Source organism: Diceros bicornis (assembly GCF_020826845.1).
Source record: "Diceros bicornis minor isolate mBicDic1 chromosome 1 unlocalized genomic scaffold, mDicBic1.mat.cur SUPER_1_unloc_3, whole genome shotgun sequence".
NCBI classification, from domain to species: domain Eukaryota; kingdom Metazoa; phylum Chordata; class Mammalia; order Perissodactyla; family Rhinocerotidae; genus Diceros; species Diceros bicornis.
Window position 1 is genome coordinate 348614 of NW_026690856.1, and position 17789 is coordinate 366402.

Genomic DNA, 17789 nt, shown 5'->3' on the forward strand with positions numbered 1-17789 from the left:
CTTACCGTAACATGAATCCTAACCCTAACTCTAATCCGAAATCGAACCATAATTCTAAACCTAAGCCTAAACTTAACATTAACCCTAAGCCTAACCCTAATCCTAACCCTAATGCTAACACTAACCAGAACCCGAACCCTAGCCCTAACGTGAACACTAATGCTAAATCTAATCCGAACCCGAACCTGACCCCTAACCATAACCCGAACCCTAACCCTAACCCGAACACGAACCCAACCATAGCCCTAAACCTAACCCTAATCCTAACACGAACCCTAACCCTAACTCGTACCCTAAACGGATCCCTAACACTAACCTTAACCTGAAGACGGACCCGATCCTAACCCTAACCCTAACCCTAACACTAACACTAACACTAACTCTAACTCTAACACTAAACGGACCACTAAACCTAACCCTAACCCTAAGCTTAACCCTAGCACGAACCTTAACCTAAAGCTAACCCGACCACTGACCTGAGGGCTAACTCTATTCCTAAACCCAAACCAAAAGAGTACACGAACCCTAACTCCAACCCTAACCAGAACCCTAACCCTAACCCTAACCCCAACATTAACCCTAACACTAACCCTAAACTAAACCTTAACCGGAAACATAACCCTAACCCTAACAATAACCCGAACGTTAACCCTAATGGGAAGGCAACGATAGCCCTAATTACAAGCAAAGAGTAACGCTTACCCTAAGCCTAACCAAAACTCAATCCCGAACCCTAAATCTAACCCTCACCCAAAGCCTAACCCGACCCTAACACTAACCAGAATCCTAAGCCCAACCTTAACCCCAATCCTAAATGTAACCCTAGCCATAGACCAGCCTGAAATTTAACCTGCACCCTGACCCTAACCCTAAGCGGAACCCAACCATAACCCTAACACTAACCCTAACCCTAACCAGAACCCGAACCTGAAAGCTAACCCTAAACCTAAGCCTGACCCTAACCCAGTCCCTAGCCCTAAACCCAACCGTAACCCTAAACTTAAACCAAACCAGTACACAAACCCTAACCTGAACCCTAAGCCTAACCTTAACCCGAACCCGAACCCTAATCCTGACCCTAAACCTAACCCGATCCCTAACCCAAACTCTGACACGAACCTTAACCCGAAAGATAGTAATGATTCACACTTGGATACAAAGATGTTTTTTTCTGTCAACTTACAAACCGAGAGAAGAAAGTGTGTTGTCTAAGGAATTTGAGAGTATTCCTGTCCTTAGGAACTCCACGGCCCTGTTTCCAAACCTCCTTTTGGATGGTGATCATTAGCAGTTGGAAGGAAGGGAGATGGGGCATGAAGGTACTTCCAGGAATGGATGTTATCCATAGTTTAACTCAGCTGTAGTAGTGATTGCCCTTCAGATACCAAGATGTTTCTTACCATCTTCTCACAAAGCCAGGATAAGAAAGTGCCTTCTCTAAGGAATTTGACTGAGATTCTGTCTCAAGGCCCTACATCGTGCTGTGCACAACTTTCTTTGGGAAGGCCATCCTTAGGAGCTGGAAGGAAAGGAGATTGGGCATGAAGTTACTTCCAGGAATGGCTGGTATCCATCGTTTCACTCAGCTCTAGTAGTGATTGCCACAAAGATAGAAAGATGTTTCATAACATCTACTTACTGTCCAGGATAAGAAAGTGCCTGGTCTAAGGCAAGTGAGTGAGATTCTCTCTGAAGGCCCTATGTGGACCTGTGCAAAATCTTTTTGGGAAGGCGATCTTTAGGAGAGGGAAGGAAAAGAGATGGGACACGAAGTTACTTCCAGGAATGGGTGCTATACATAGTTTATCCGAGTTGTAGTAGTGATTGCCACTCAGATACAAAGATGTCTCTTACCATCTAAATACAAACCAGGATAAGAAAGTGCTTTCTCTAAATCATGTGGATGAGATTGTCTCTCAAGGCCCTTCATGGGCCTGTGTAAACCTGCTTTGGCAAGGCGATCCTTTTGCACTGGAAGGAAGGGAGATCTGGCAAGAAGTTTTTTCCAGGAATGGGTGTTATACATAGTTTAACTCAGCATCAGCAGTGATTGCCACTCAGATAGGAAGATGTTCCTTTCTATCTACTTACAAGCCGAGATAAGAAAGTGCCTTCCTTAAGACATGTGTGTGAAATCCTCTCTCAAGGCCCTCCATGGCCCTGTGCACAACCTGGTTTTGGATGGCGATCATTAGGAGCTGGGAGAAAGGGAGATTGGGCACCAAGTTGTTTCCAGGAATGGGTCTTATACATAGTTTAACTCAGCTGTAGTAATGATTGCCACTCACAAAGATGTTTCTAGACATCTACTTCCAACCCAGGAAAAGAAATTCCGTTCTCTAAGGCATTTGAGAGTGATCCTGTGTCAAGGCCCTACATGGCCCTGTTTCCATACCTGCTTTGGGAAAGTGATCCTTTGGAGCTGGAAGGAGGGAGATCGGGCACATAGTAATTTCCAGGAATGGGAGTTATACTTAGTTTAGCTCAGCTGTAGTAATGCCTGCCACTCAGATAAAAACATGCTTCTAGTCATCTACTTAGAATGTAGTATGAGAAAACGCGCTCTCAATGGCTTATGAGTGAGATGCTGTCACAAGACAATACACAGTTCTGTTTCCAAACCTGCTTTGAGAAGGAAATCCTTAGGAGTTGGAAGGAAAGGAGAGTGGGCACTAAGTCATTTCCAGGAACGGGTATTATACTTAATTTAGCTCAACTGTAGCAATTCTTGCCACTCAGATACAAACATGTTCCTAACCATCTACTTAGAATCCGCTATCATTAAGTGTGCTCTCTATGGCTTGTGAGTGAGATTGCCTCAAGGCACTACATGGTCCTCGTTCCATACCTTCCTTGGGAAGGCAATCCTCATGTACCGGAAGGAAGGGATATTGGGCCTGAACTTCGTTCCAGGAACTGGCGTTATCCATAGTTTAACTCAGCTGTAGTAGTGATGCCACTCAGATAGAAAGATGTCTCTTACCATCTACTTACAAACCGGGATAAGAAAGTTTCTTCTCTAAGGCATGTGCATGAGATTCTCTCTCAAGGCCCTACATGGCCCTGTGCAAAACCTGCTTTGGGAAGACGATCCTTGGGAGCTGGAAGGAAGACAGATTGGGCATGAAGTTACTATCAGGAATGGTTGTAATACATAGTTCAATTCAGCTGTAGTAATGAATGCCTCTCAGATACCAAGGTGTTTCATACCGTCTACATTCAAACCCGGAAAAGAAATTATGTTCTCCAAGGCATTTGAGAGTGATCCTGCCTGAAGGCCCTACATGGCCCTGTTTACAAGCCTGCTTTTGGAAGGAGATCAGTAGCAGCTGAAAGGAAGGGAGATTGGGCATGAAGTCATGTCCAGAAACAGGTGCTATACATAGGTTAGCTCAGTTGTACTAATGATTACCACTCATATAGTTACTTGTTTCTAGACTGTTACTTACAAGGTGGTTCAGAAGGTGCCTTATCAAAGGAGTATGAGATTCGTTCTCAGGGCACGAAGTGGCAATCTGCTCCAAACCGGGCTCAGGTTTTTCACCATTACAAGATGGAAAGAAGAGAGGTTAGGCACAAATTTATTTCCAGGAATGGGCGTTACACATACTTTTGCTAAGGTGTAGGAAGATTGCCACTCATATACAAACTTGCTCATGGACTTCTACTTAGAAGCCTGCATCAGAAATTTCCTTCTCAAAGGAATGTAAGATTAATTCTCAGGTCCAGAAATGGCATTATTTTCCAAATTATGTTCCTGGGTGAGCAAAGTGATCCTTACAACATGGGAGGAAGAGACATTATGCACAAAGTTGTTTCAGGGATTAGGTGTTATACACCTTTTAAATTTGCTTTAAAAATGATTGTTACTCATTTACAAACTTGTTCCTGCATATCTACATATAGGCTGGGATTAGAAAGTTCCTTCTCATAGGAATGTGAGATACCTTCTCAGGGTCCCAATGCCAATATGTTCCAAAACATTTAGGTTGGTGATGCTTATGAGCCAGAAGGAAGAGAGATTGGGCACCAAGTTATTTTCAAGAATAGGCGATATATATTTCATCTCTGCTGTAGTAATGATTGCCACTCATATTCAAACTTGCTCCTAGACATTTACTTACAAGCCAGGATCAGAAATTGCCTTCTCAAAGAAATGTGAGATTCGTTCTCAATGGCCGAATTGGCATTATTTACCAAACCTCGTTTTGGGTTGTGATCCTTACGTGATTGAAGGAAGCGAGATAAGGCACAAAGTTATTTCTGGGAATGGGTGTTATACAAAATAAAGGTCACCTCTACTAATGCTTGAAACTCATATAGCAACGTTTTCCTAGACATCTACTTAGAGCCTTCTCAAGGGAATGTGAGTTTTGTCGTCCAGGTGCAAAATGACAGTATGTTCGAAATCTGGTTTAGGTTTGTGATCTTTATGAGATGGAAGGAAGAGAGATTAGGCACAAAATTACTTCCAGGAATGGGTGTTATGTGAAGTTCACCTCAACTGTAGTAATGATTGCCAATCATATACAAACTTGTTCCTAGACATCTACGTAAAAGCCAGGATCAGAACATTCCTTCTGAAAGCAATGTGAGACTCCTTCTTAAAGACTGAAATGGCATTATGGTCCAAATCAGGTTTAGGTTTGTGATCCTTAAGAAATGGATAGAAGAGAGACTAGGCACAAAGTAATTTCTAGGAATGGGTGTTATACCAAGTTTGTCAGCTGTAGTAATGATACTCACGCCTATACAAACTTGTTCCTAGATATCTACTTAAAAGCTGGTATCAGAGAGTGTGTTCTCAAAAGAATGTGAGATTCCTTCTAAAGGCCTGAGAGGGCACTATATTCCAAACCTGGTTGACGAAGGTGGTCCTTACGAGCCGGAATGAAGAGAGTTTGGGCATGAAGTTATTTCCAGGAATGCCTGTTAGTCACAGTTTAGCTCAGCTGTAGTAATGATTGCCAAACAAAACTTGTTCCTACACTTCTACTTAGAAGGCGGGATAAGAAGGTTCCTTCTGAAAGGAATGTGAGGTTCCTTCTCTTTTTTCTTTGTGAGGAAGACCAGCCCTGAGCTAACGTCCATGCCAATCCTCCTCTATTTGCTGAGGAAGACTGGCCCAGACCTAATACCCGTCCCAATCTTCCTCTGCTTTACGTGGGATGCCACCACAACATGGCCTGACAAACTGTGTGTCGGTGTCTGACCGGTATCTGAACGCGGGCCACCAGCAACAGAGGGTGCACACTTAACCACTATGCCATGGGACTGGACCCTATGAGGTTCCTTCTCAAGGCCCAAAATACCATGATGTTCCAACAATGGTTGAGCAAGCTGATCCTGATGAGATAAAGGAAGAGAGATTAGGCACAAAGTGATTTCCAGGACTGGCTGTTACACATACTTTAGCTCCTGTCGTCATGATTGCCACTCATATGCAAACTTGTTCACAGAACAAGTTCCCTACATACAGGTCGGGAACACAAAGGGCCTTCACAAAGGAATGTGACTTTCCTTCTCAGGGCCCAAAATCACAATATGTCCCAAACTTGGTTTAGGTTTGTGATCCTTACTGGATGGAAGGAAGAGAGATTGGGCACAATGACATTTTCATGAATGAGTTTTCTACATAGATTAACTCAGGTGTAGTAATGATTGCCACTCATATACAAACTTGTTCCTAGACATCTACATAACCCCAGGATCAGAAAGTGACTTCTCAAAGGAATGTGATATTCCTTCTGAAGGTCTGAAACAGCAATATGTTCCAAACTTCGTCGAGGAAGGTGATACTTACGAGCTGGAAGTAAGAGAGATTGAGCATGAAGTTTTTTTCCAGGAATTGATGTTATTCATAGAATAGCTCATTTGTACTAACGATTGCCACTTATATAGAATCTTGTTCCTGGACATATACTTAGAAGCAGTGATCAGAAAGTGCCTTCTTAAAGGAATATGAGATTCCTTCTCAAGGCCGGAAATGGCAATATGTTCCAAACGTGTTTGAGGAAAGTGGGCCTTATGATCTGGAAGGAAGAGAGACTGGCACGAAGTTATTTTCAGGAATAGGTGTTATTCATAGTTCAGCTCAGTTGTAGTAATAATTCCACTCATATACAAACTTGTTTCTAGGGATCTACTTAGAAGCTGGGATCAGAAAGTTCCTTCTCAAGGTAAAGTGAGAATCCTTCTCAAGGCCAGAAATGGTATTACATTCAAAACCTTGCTTAGGAATGTAACTCTTTAGACCTGGAAGGAAGAGAGATAGGGTAGGAAGTTATTTTGAGGAATGGTTCTGATACATAGTTTAGCTCAGCTGTAGTAATGATTGCCACTCATTTAGAAACTTGTTACTAGACATTTACTTACAAGCCGGGATCAGAAAGTGCTTTCTCAAAGGAGTGTGAGTTTTTTTTCTCAAGGGCCTGAAAGGGCATTATGTTCCAAAGCTGATTTAGGTTTGTGATCCTTACGAGATGGAAGGAAGAGAGAAGCACAGCTCTATTAGTGATTGCCACTCACACACAAACTTGATCCTAGACGTCTACGTGCAGGCTGTGATCAGAAAATGCTGTCTCAAAGGAATGTGAGATTTCTTCTCAAGTTCTGAAATGGCAATATGTTCCCAACTTGCTTGAGGAAGGTCTTCATTACGAGCTGGAAGGAAGATAGATTGGGCATGAAGTTATTTTCAGGATTGGGTGTTATTCAAAGAATAGTTCAGTTGTAGTAACGATTGCCACTTATATGGAATCTTGTCCTGGACATCGACTTAGAAGCAGGGATTCAGAAAATGCCTTCAAAGTAGTGTGAGATTCATTCTCAAGGCCTGAAATGGCATGGCATGATGCATGAAACTTGGTTTATATTTCTGATCCTTATGAAATTGAAGAAGGAGAGATGAGGCAAAAAGTATTACCTGGAATGGTTGTTATAGACAGTTGAGCTCAGATCTAGTAATGATTAACACTCATATACACACTTATTCCTAGACTTCAACAATCTGGACAGGATCAGAATGTGCCTTCTCAAAGGAATATGAAATTCCATCTCAAGGAGTGACATGGCAATATGTTCCAAACCTGGTTTAGCTTTGTGATCCTTATGAGCTGGAAGGAAGAGAGATGAGGCACAAAGTTATTTTCAGGAATGGGTACCATAAACAGCTTAGCTCAGCTGTAGTAACGCTTGCCACTCATATGCAAACTTGTTCCTAGACATCTACTTCCAATCTGGGATTAGAAATTGCCTTCTCAAAGGAATGCGAGAATCTTTCTCAGGGCACAACAAGGCAAAATGTTCCCAAACTGGTTTAGTTTAGTGATGCTTAGTGCTAGAAGGAAGAGAGTTTTTACATGAAGCTATTTCGTGGAATGGGTATTATAAATCATTTTACTCAGTTGTAGTACTGATTGATGCTCCAATATAAACTTGTTCCTAGACATCTACTTACAAGAAGTTATCAGTAAGTGTCTTCACAGAGGAATGTGAGATTTGCTCTCAACCACCAAAATAGCATTATGTTCTAACCTGGTTTAGGAAGGTGATTCTCACTAGCTGAAAGGAAGAGCGAGTGAGCACAAAGATACTTCCAGGGATTGGTATTTTATACAGATGAGCTCAGATTTAGTGATGATTGCCACTCATATACAAAGTCGTTTCTAGACATTTGCTAACAAGCCTGGGTCAGAAAGTGCCCTCTCAAAGGAATATGAGATTCAATCTCAAGGCCTGAAACTGCATTCTGTTATATAGCTGTTTTAGGTTTCTGATCTTTACGAGATGGAAGGAAGAGATAGTGGGCATGAATTATTTCCAACAATGGGTGTTATACATAGTTCAGCTAAGTTCCAGTAATCATTGAAATTCAGTTACTACCTTGTTCCTAGAGGTCTACTTAGAACATGGGATCAGAAATCGCCTTCTCAAAGGAATGTGATATTCCTTCTCAAGGCTTGAAATGGCAATATGTCTCCAACCTGGTTAAGGAAGGTGGATCTCATTTGCTGGAAGGAAGAGAGACAGGGCACGAAGTTATTTCCTTAGTTGTTACTGGCAAAAGTGCCTGAGCAGTGGTATTTTGTCTTTCCATTGAGAAGGCAGCCTCAGTGCAGGCAACGAAACAAAAGGAAGAAAAGGCACTTTCCATTATGACCCTCAAAATTTAAATGGAAATGTTTTTCTCCACAGAGTATATTCATTAGATGGATACAATAGATATTCTCTCCTAGCTGCAGTTTAAAGTTTAAAAGCTCTCAGTGGTAGATGCTCCTTAAACGTACTTGCAAGCAGAGTTAAGCAAGAATTTGCTGGCATTACATGGGAGAGAATTCTCTTTTTTGTTTGAGGAAGATCAGCCAGAGGTAACATCCGATGCTGATCCTCCTCTTTTTTACTGAGGAAGATTAGCCCTGAGATAACATCTGTGCCCATCTTCTTCTACTTTATATGGGACGCCACCACAGCATCTCCTGGCAAGCTGTGCGTTGGTGTATGCCCAGGGTTGGGAAATTGAAAACCCCAGGCCACCAAATTGGAGCGTGCACACGAAACCGTTTGTGCCACAAGGCAGGCCCCAGGGAGAAAATTCTTAAGTAAAAGTCATTAACAGCAATGTTGGGAGAAGCAATTTTCAGGATAGTCTTCTTCAGATACAAGCAAGAATTTTGCTCTAGACTGACCTTTCCTTTTACAGATGCTATAGATACTATCTCCCAAGTGTACTGAAATTTTAAAACCTCTCATATGAAGATGTTACTTACACTTATTGGGTACCTGTGTTAAACAAAAATGTTCGTCATGATATGCTAGTGAGACCCTGAATGTAGTTTGAACTGCAGTGTATTCAAATTCTCAAGATGATCCTAAACAGCTACAAGGAGGAGTTTCTCTGAACAGTCAACTGTCATCGAATGGATGGTAAGGATAATCTGCACCACCTGTAGTGATAGCTCTCCTAGTAAGATGATCCTGAAAACTACTGGCAAACTTGGTTGCTTAGTGGTGTTTTGTCATTCCATTAGGAAGAGAGCCTCAGTGCAGGCAAGGAACAGCAAAGAGGAAAAGGTACTGAACCACATCATCCAAAAATCTACAAGGAAGAATTTTTCTGCACAGCGTACGTTCATGTACTGGATGTTATGGATATTGTGTCCCAGCTGTGGTGGAAAGTTTAAAAGATCTCAGAGGCAGCTCCTGCGGAAAGCTACTTGCAATCTGAGTTCAGCAAAGTCTTTCTTTCATTAAATGGGGAAAGAATTTCTCAGGGAATATTGTTAACTGCAAGGATGCAAAGGAATTTTCAGGATAGTCCTATACTGATATTAGCAAGAAATTTTCTCTACAATGATCTTTCATTTTATAGATGTTATAGATACTCCCATCTGTACTGAAACTTTAAAACCTCTCATATGAAGGAATTCCTAACAGATAGTTGCAACCTGTGTTAAACAATAGTGTTGATAATGATATGCTAGTGAGACCCTGAAGGTAGACTGAACTACAATGTTTTTAGTGTCACTCATGAATATGATTCTAAACAGCGACAAGTAAAGATATTCTTCACACGGTACTTTCGTTGAATGGATGGGATAGAGTTTCTTCCCCGGTTGTGGTGACAATTTTAACATCTCATAGGAATGTGCTCCTAGCAGCAACTGGCAAAATAGGTTTACAGTGGTGTTTTGTCTTTATGTTGTGGAGGAGACCTGAGTGCAGGCAGTGAACTGCAGAGATGAAAAGGCAATTTGCAAGATGATCTTAAAAAGCTTAAATTATGTATGTTCCTCCACAGAGTACTTACATGGAATGTATGGTATAGATATTCTGTCCCAGCTGCAGTGGAAAGTTTAAAAGCTCACAGAGGCAGATCTGCTGAAAGCCACTTGCCATCTGAGTTCAGCAAGATCTTTCTTCCCTTACCTGGGAGTGAATTCCTAAGTGAAGGTCGTTAACCGCAATGGTGGAAAAGGCAATTTTCAGGATACTCCTATACAGATACAACCAAGAGATTTTCTCCACACTGAACTCTCATTTCATGGATGTTATAGATACTCTCTCCAGCTGTACTGAAAATTTAAAACTTCTCATATGAAGATGTTACTAACAGACATTGGCAACCTTTGTTAAGCAATAGTGTTCAACATGATATGCTAATGATACCCTAAATGCAGACTGAACTGCAGTGCCTTTAAAGTCATTCATGAACATAATCCTAAGCAGGTACAAGAAGAGGTCTTCTTTACGGTATACTTTCATTGAATGGATTTGGTAAAGCTTCTTTCCGAGGTGTGTTGAAATGTTGAAACTCTCAAAGGAAGGTGTTCCTAACAGCTAATGGCAGAGTAGGTTTAGCAATAGTGTTTTCTCTTTAAATCAGGGAGGAAACGTGAGTGCAGGCAATGAAATGCAAAGATGAAAATGCAATTGACAATATGATCTGAAGAAGCTAAAAGCAAGTGTTTTTCTCCACATGGTACTTACATGGAATGGATATTATAGATAAGTTCTCCCAGCTGCAGTGAAAATTTTAAAAGCTCTCAGAAGACCATTCTTAAAGGACCCTGCAAGCTGAGTTCAACAAACGCTTTCTTGCTTTACTTTGGAGAGAGAGCTAAGTGAAGGCCATTAAATGCAAGGAGGGAAAAGGCAATGTGCATGATGAACGTACACAGTTACACGAACGTGATTTTCACCAAACTTGTCTTTCATATTATGGATGTTATAGATACTCTCTCCCAGCACTACTGAAATTTAAAACCCCTAAGATGAAGATGTTGCTTTCAGATATTGGCCACTTGTCTTAAGCAATATAATTCACCATGAGATGTTAGTGAGAACCTGACTAGAGTTTGAACTGCATTCTATTAAAAGTCTCTTCTCAAGATGACCCTTAACAGCCACAAGCTGGAGTTTCTGTGAAGCGTCAACTTTCTTTGAGTTGATCATAACAATAATCTGCACCACCTGTAGTGATCATTCGAAAGCTCTCCTAAGAAGATGTTCTGATGGCTACTGGCAAATGTGATTGAGCAGGAGTGTTTTGTGTTTACATTGGGAAGGGAAGCTCAGTGCAGGCAATGAACGACAAAGAGGAAAAGGCACTTTACCATACGATCCTAAAAAGCTAAAAGGAAGATTTTTTCTCCACAGGTTACATTCCTGAAATGGATGTTATTGATATTCGCTCCCTGCTGCAGTGAAAAGTTGAAAAGATCTCAGAGGGAGAGCCTCCTTAAAGATACTTCCAAGCTGAGTTCAGCAAACATTTTTTTACCTGACTTGGGAGAAAGAGCACGGATGAAGGTTATTTACTGCAACGTTGGAAAAGGCAATTTTCAGAATAGTCCTATACAGATACACGCAAAAGATTTTCTCCACACCTGAATTTCAATCGATGGATGTTATAGAGACCCTTTGCCAGCTGTATTGACATTTGAAAACCACTCATATGAAGATGTTACTTACAGATGTTGGCCAAGTGTGATAAGAAATAGTGTTCATCATGATACGTTACTGAGAACCTGAAGGCAGAATGAACTGCAGTGTAGTCAAAGTCTCTTCTCAAGATCATCCCAAACAGCTGCAAGCAGAGTTTCTCTGAAGAGTCTGCTTTCGTTGAATGTAGGGTAATGATAATCTGCACCACAAGTAGTGATAGTTTGAAAGCTCTCCTAGGAGTGTTTCAAAGACTTACTGTTCAACTTCGTTGAGCAGTGGTATTTTGTCTTTCCTCTGGGAAGGAAGCCTCAGTGCAGGACATGAACCAGAAAGAGGAAAAGGCGCTTTACTATGTGATCCAAAAAACTAAAAGGAAGACTTTTCCACCACACAGTATGTTCATGGAATGGATGTTATAGATATTCTCTCCCAGCTGCAGTGGAAAGTTTAAAAGCTCTCAGGGGAAGGTGCTCCTTAAAGATACTTGTAAGCAAGTTCAGCAAGGACTTTCTGGCATTACAAGGAGAGAATTCCTATGTGTAGGTCAGTAACAGCAATGATGTAAAAGGCAATTTTTAGGATAATCCCACACAGATATAAACAAGAGATTGTCTCCAAAGTGGAATTTCATTTTATGGATGTTACCGATACTGTCTCCCAGCCGTACTGAAATTTTAAAACCTCTCCAATGAGGTTGTTTCTAACAGATATTCGTCACCTGTGTTAAGCAATAGTGTTCGTCATGACATGCTAGTGAGACCCTGAACGCAGATTGAACTGCAGTGTATTTGAAGTCACTTATGAAGATGACCCTAAACAGTTATAAGCAGAAGTTATCTTCACGGTATACTTTCATTAAATGGATGTGATAGAGCTTTTTTCTGAGCTGTGGTGAAAAGTGTAAACTCTCATGGGAGGGTGTTCCTAATCGCTACTGGCAGAGTAGGTTTAGCAGTGGTGTTTTTTCTTTACATCGGGGAGGAAGCCTGAGGGCAGGCAATGAAATTCAAAGGTGAGAATGTAATTGACAATATGATCCAAAGAAGCTAAAAGCAAGTGTCTTCCTCCACAGAGTACTTACTTGGAATGGATGTAACGAATAGGTTCTCCTAGCTGCAGTGAAAAGTTTACAAGCTCTCAGAGGAAGATCGTCCTTAAAGATTCCTGCAAGGCGAGTTAAGAAACACTTTCTTGTATTACATGGGATAGAGAGCCTGAGCGATGGTCGTTAAAGGCAGTGATCTAAAGGCAATATGCAGGCTGATCCCATAAAGAGACAAGCCACAGATTTTCTGCATATTTCACTTTCATTTTATGGATATTATAGATACCCTCTCCCAGCTGTACCGAAATTTTAAAACATCTCAGAAGAAGATGTTACTTACAGATATAGGCCACATGTGTTAAGCTATAATGTTTGTCATGATATTTTCATGAGAGCCTGAAAGTGGATTGAACTGTAGTGTATTAAATATCTCTTCTCAAGATGATCCTAAACAGCTACTATCAGGAGCGTCTCTGAAGATTCAACTTGAATGGAATGGATGTTAAATATAATCAGCAAAACCTCTAGTAATACTTTGAAATCTCTCATACGAAGATGTTCCTTACAGCTACTGGCAAAATTCGTTGAGCTGTGGTGTTTTGTCTCTATATAGAGAAGGAAACATCATTGCAGGCAATGAACAGCAAAGAGGAAAAGGCAATTTACCATATAATCCTAATACCTAAAAGGAGGACTTTTTCTGCACAGAGTATGTTCACGGAATGGATGTTGGAGATATTCTTTCCCAGATGCAGTGAATTGTTTAATAGATCTCAGAGGAATATCCTCCTCAGAGATACTTGCATGCTGAGTTCTGCAAATATTTTCTTGCATGTCTTGGGAAAGAGAGTCTGAGTGAAGGTCGTTAACTGCAAAGAGGGAAAAGGAAATTTGCAAGAAGATTCTATATAGATGCAAGGATGAGATTTTCTCCACACTTGACTTTCATTTTATGGATGTTATAGATACTCTCCACTAGCTGCAGTGAAACTGAAAAACCTCTCATATGAAGATATAACCTATGATATTGACCACCTGTGTTAATCAATAGTCTTCATCATAATATGCTACTCAGACCCCGAATGCAGATTGAACTGCAGTAATTAAAAGACTCTTCTCAAGATGATCCTAAACACCTACAAGCAGGACTTGCTCTGAACAGTCAACTTTTATTGAATGGATGATAATGATCATCTGCACCACCTATAGTGATAGTTGGAAAGCTGTCATAGGACGTTGTTCCTAATAGCTACTTTCAAACTTGTTTGAGCAGTGGTGAGTTGTCTTTCGCTTGGGAAGGGAGCCTCAGTGCAGGCAATGAGCGACAAAGAGGAAAAGACACTTTAACATATCCTAAAATGCTAACTTTAAGAGTTTCTCACCACAGAGTAGGTTCATGGAATGGATGTTAGAGTAATACTCGCCCCACTGCAGTGGAAAGTTTAAAAGCTCTCAGAGGCAGATCCTCCTGTAAAGTACTTGGAAGAAGAGGTCAGCAAGAACTTTCTTGCTTTGCATGGGGAAGAATTCCTGATTGAAGGTAGTTAACTGCAATGTTGATAAAGGCAATTATCAGGATAGTCGTATACAGATAGAAGCAAGAAATTTTATAGATACTGGACTTTCGTTTTATGGATGTTATAGATACACTCTCCCAGTGTTACTGAAATTTTAAATCCTCTCATATGAAGATGTTACTATCAGATACTGGCAAGCTGTGATAAGCAATAATGGTCATCATGATATGCTAGTGAGACCCTGAATACAGATTGAACCGCAATGTAGTTAAAGCCACTTTAGAACATAGTCATAAACGCTTACAAGAGGAGGTTTTCTTCATGGTGTACTTTCATTGAATGGATGTGATACAGCTTCTTTCCGAGCTGTGGTGAAAAGTGGAAACTATCTTAAGAAGGTGTTCCCAACAGCCACTGGCAAAGTAGGTTTAGCAAGGGTGTTTTCTTTTATATCAGGAAGGAAGCCTGAGTGCATGCAATCAACTGCAAAGATGAAAGGCACTTTACAATATGATCCTAAAAAGCTAAAAAGAAGTGTTTTCCTCCACAGAGAACTTACATGGAATGGATGTTACAGATATTCTCTTGCAGCTGCAGTGTAAGTTTACAAGCTCTCAAAGGAGAATCCTGCTTAAAGCTCCTTGCCAGCTGAGTTCAGAAAGTAGTTTCTTGCCTTATATAGGAGAGAGCCTGAGTGACGGTCGTTAACTACACTGATGGAAACGGCAATTTGCATGAGGATCCTATACACATACCAGCCAGAGATTTTCTGCACACTTGACTTTCATTTTATGAATGTTACAGATACTCTCTCCCAGCTGTATTGATAAGTTTAAAAGCCCTCCAAGGAAGAGATGACTTACAGCTACAGGGCTGTTGGGTTCAGAATGGGTGTTCTTTCATTATATTTGAGGGAAAGCCTGAGTGAAGACCATGAAGATCAATGATTGAAATGTTCACTCATCAAGATGATCCTCAACAACTAAAATGAGTGTTTTTCCACCGTGTATGTTATTTCAATGGATGTTATAGATATTTTCTCCCAGCAGTAGTGAAAAGCTTAAAAGCTCTCTTCGGAAGATCTTACTTACAGCTAATGGCAACCTTTGCTCAATAAGAACGTTCTCTCCTATACTGTGAGAAAGAGCCTGAGTAAATGTCGTGAGCTGCAATGTTTGAAAAAGTACTTTCCAGTGCAAATGCTAAATAGGTACAAGCAAGAGTTTTTCTCCACACTGTGCTTTTCATAAATGGATATTAGAGATATTCTCTTCCTTGTGTAGTGAAAAGTTTAAGCCCTCTCATAGGAAGATATTCCCAACAGCTACTGGCAAAGTGAAATCAACGAGCACATTCTTTCGTTCCATGTAAGAGAAAGCCTGAATGAAAGACACCAACTGCAACCTTTGAAAAGGGACTTTTCAAGACGATCATACACAGATTTAAAAAAGGAGTTTTTCTTCACACTGTACTTTCATTGAATGGATGTTACAGATAATCTGTACCAGTTGTAGTGAAAAGTATAAAAAGTCTCATTAGAGTATGTTCACTAGAGCTACTGGCAAGCTGAGTTCAGCAGAAATGCTCTTTCAATACATTAGATAGAAACCTGTGTGTAGACTATTAACAGGTTATGTGTGATATCAGTCATGTGTCCTTTGTGAGATTACTCATATATTTATGTGTGAAATCACACCCATTGTTAAGAGTGACATCACATCAATAGTGACATCACTCCCACTGCTCTCTGAGATCAGTGACATGTAAATTTTGACATCACTCCCATTGTGTGAATGTGATATCACACCCAGTGTTATGTGTTATGTGACACACTTGTTTATGGGTGACATCACAGCCCTTTGTGTGTGCCAACATCCTCATTGCGTGTCACATCCCATCAATTATGAGTGACATCAACCTTAATTGTCATATGATATCAAACCATTATTATGTGCGATGTCACTCCCAGTATTATGTATGACATCACACCACTTGATTGTGACAACACTCTGATAATGTGTTTGACATCACTCCAACAGTGTGTGACATCACTCACATTTTGTGTGTGATACCATTCCAATCGTTATGTGTGACATCACACCCATTTTGAGACATCACACACTTTGAGCAGGATAAAACTAGGTTAGCCTGTCACATCTCTCAAATTGTGTGATATCACTCCCTTTGTGTGAGGGCAGTCATATTGTTAACTTTGATATGACATCCACAGTTTGTATAAAATGACTCCCAGGTTTCTGTGAAGTCTCTCACATTTTACTCTGACTTATATCCCTATTGTGTGTTTTATGTAACTGTCATTGTTATGTATGAATTCACACTCATTTTCCTTAGAGATACCACTCCAAATGTCCATGACAGCACCAGGTTGGTGTGTGCTTTCACACTTTCACACACTTTGTGTGTCTGACCTCACTCAATATCTGTATGACATCACACCAATGGTGTATGTGTGATAGTGCTCACATTTGTGTGTGAAAACACACACATTGATATGTCTGACACCATTCACATTTTTGTGACATAATTCACATTTTTATGTATGACATCACACCTATTGTGTGTGTGACAACATTCACATATGTTGACGTCACCCCGATTGTGTGTGACATCACTCGAATTTACCATATGAAATGGCTATTGTTAAGTGTCATGTCACTCCCAATATTCTGTGTGATGTCACATTAATTCTCGAGGACATCACTCTACTACTGTTGTGACATCACTCCCATGGTGTTTCTATGACTTCACTCATATACTTTCTGTTATGTGTGATATCATGCCTGTTGTGTTGTATGACATCAGACCAATAGTGTGACATCACTCCCACATATGTGTGACATCAGTCACATGTCCTTTGTGATATTACTCACATGTTTATGTGTGAACTCAGTCTCATTATGTGTGACATCACATCAGTAGTGTGACATTACATCCGCTATATTTGACATCAGTGACATGTCCCTAGTGACATAATTCACATTTTAAAGAGTGACATCACTCCCATTTTGTGCATGTGATATCACTCCCACTATTTTGCGTGGCGTGACCACATGCTTCTTGGTGGCATCACATCAATTGTTTGTGTGACAACATCCTCATTGTGTGTCACACCACAACATTTGTGTGTGACATTAACCTTAATTCCCGTATGATATATCAACAATTATTATGTGTGGTGTCACTCCCAGTATTATGTATGATATCACACCAGTTGAGTGTGGCATCACTCTCATAGTGTTTGACATCGTTCCAATGGATTGTGACGTGTTTCACATTTTGTGTCTGACATCACTCCAATCGTTATGTGGGACATCACCTCCATTTTGGGACATCACACAACATGAGTGTGCTAACAATAGGATAGACGGTCACATCTCTCAAATTGTGTAACATCACGCCCATTGTGTGTGATGGCAGTCATATTCTTAACTGTGATGTGACACCCACTGTTATGTATGACGTCACTTCCAGGTTTTTGTGAAATCTCTCACATTTTACTCTGACATATTGCATTGGTGTGTTTTGTGTAACTCTCATTGCTATGTGTGAATATTCACTCATTTTCCTTAGAGACACCGCTCCCATTGTCTGTGACATAGCGAGGTTGGTGTGAGCCTTCACACACGTTTTGTGTCTGACATCACACCAATGGTATACTTGTGACAGGGCTCACATTTGTGATTGAAAACATACCCAATGGGGGGAGTGACGTCAGCATCATTGCAGAGTGAGCTTTCCCGTGAACTCTTCCCCTGACAAGA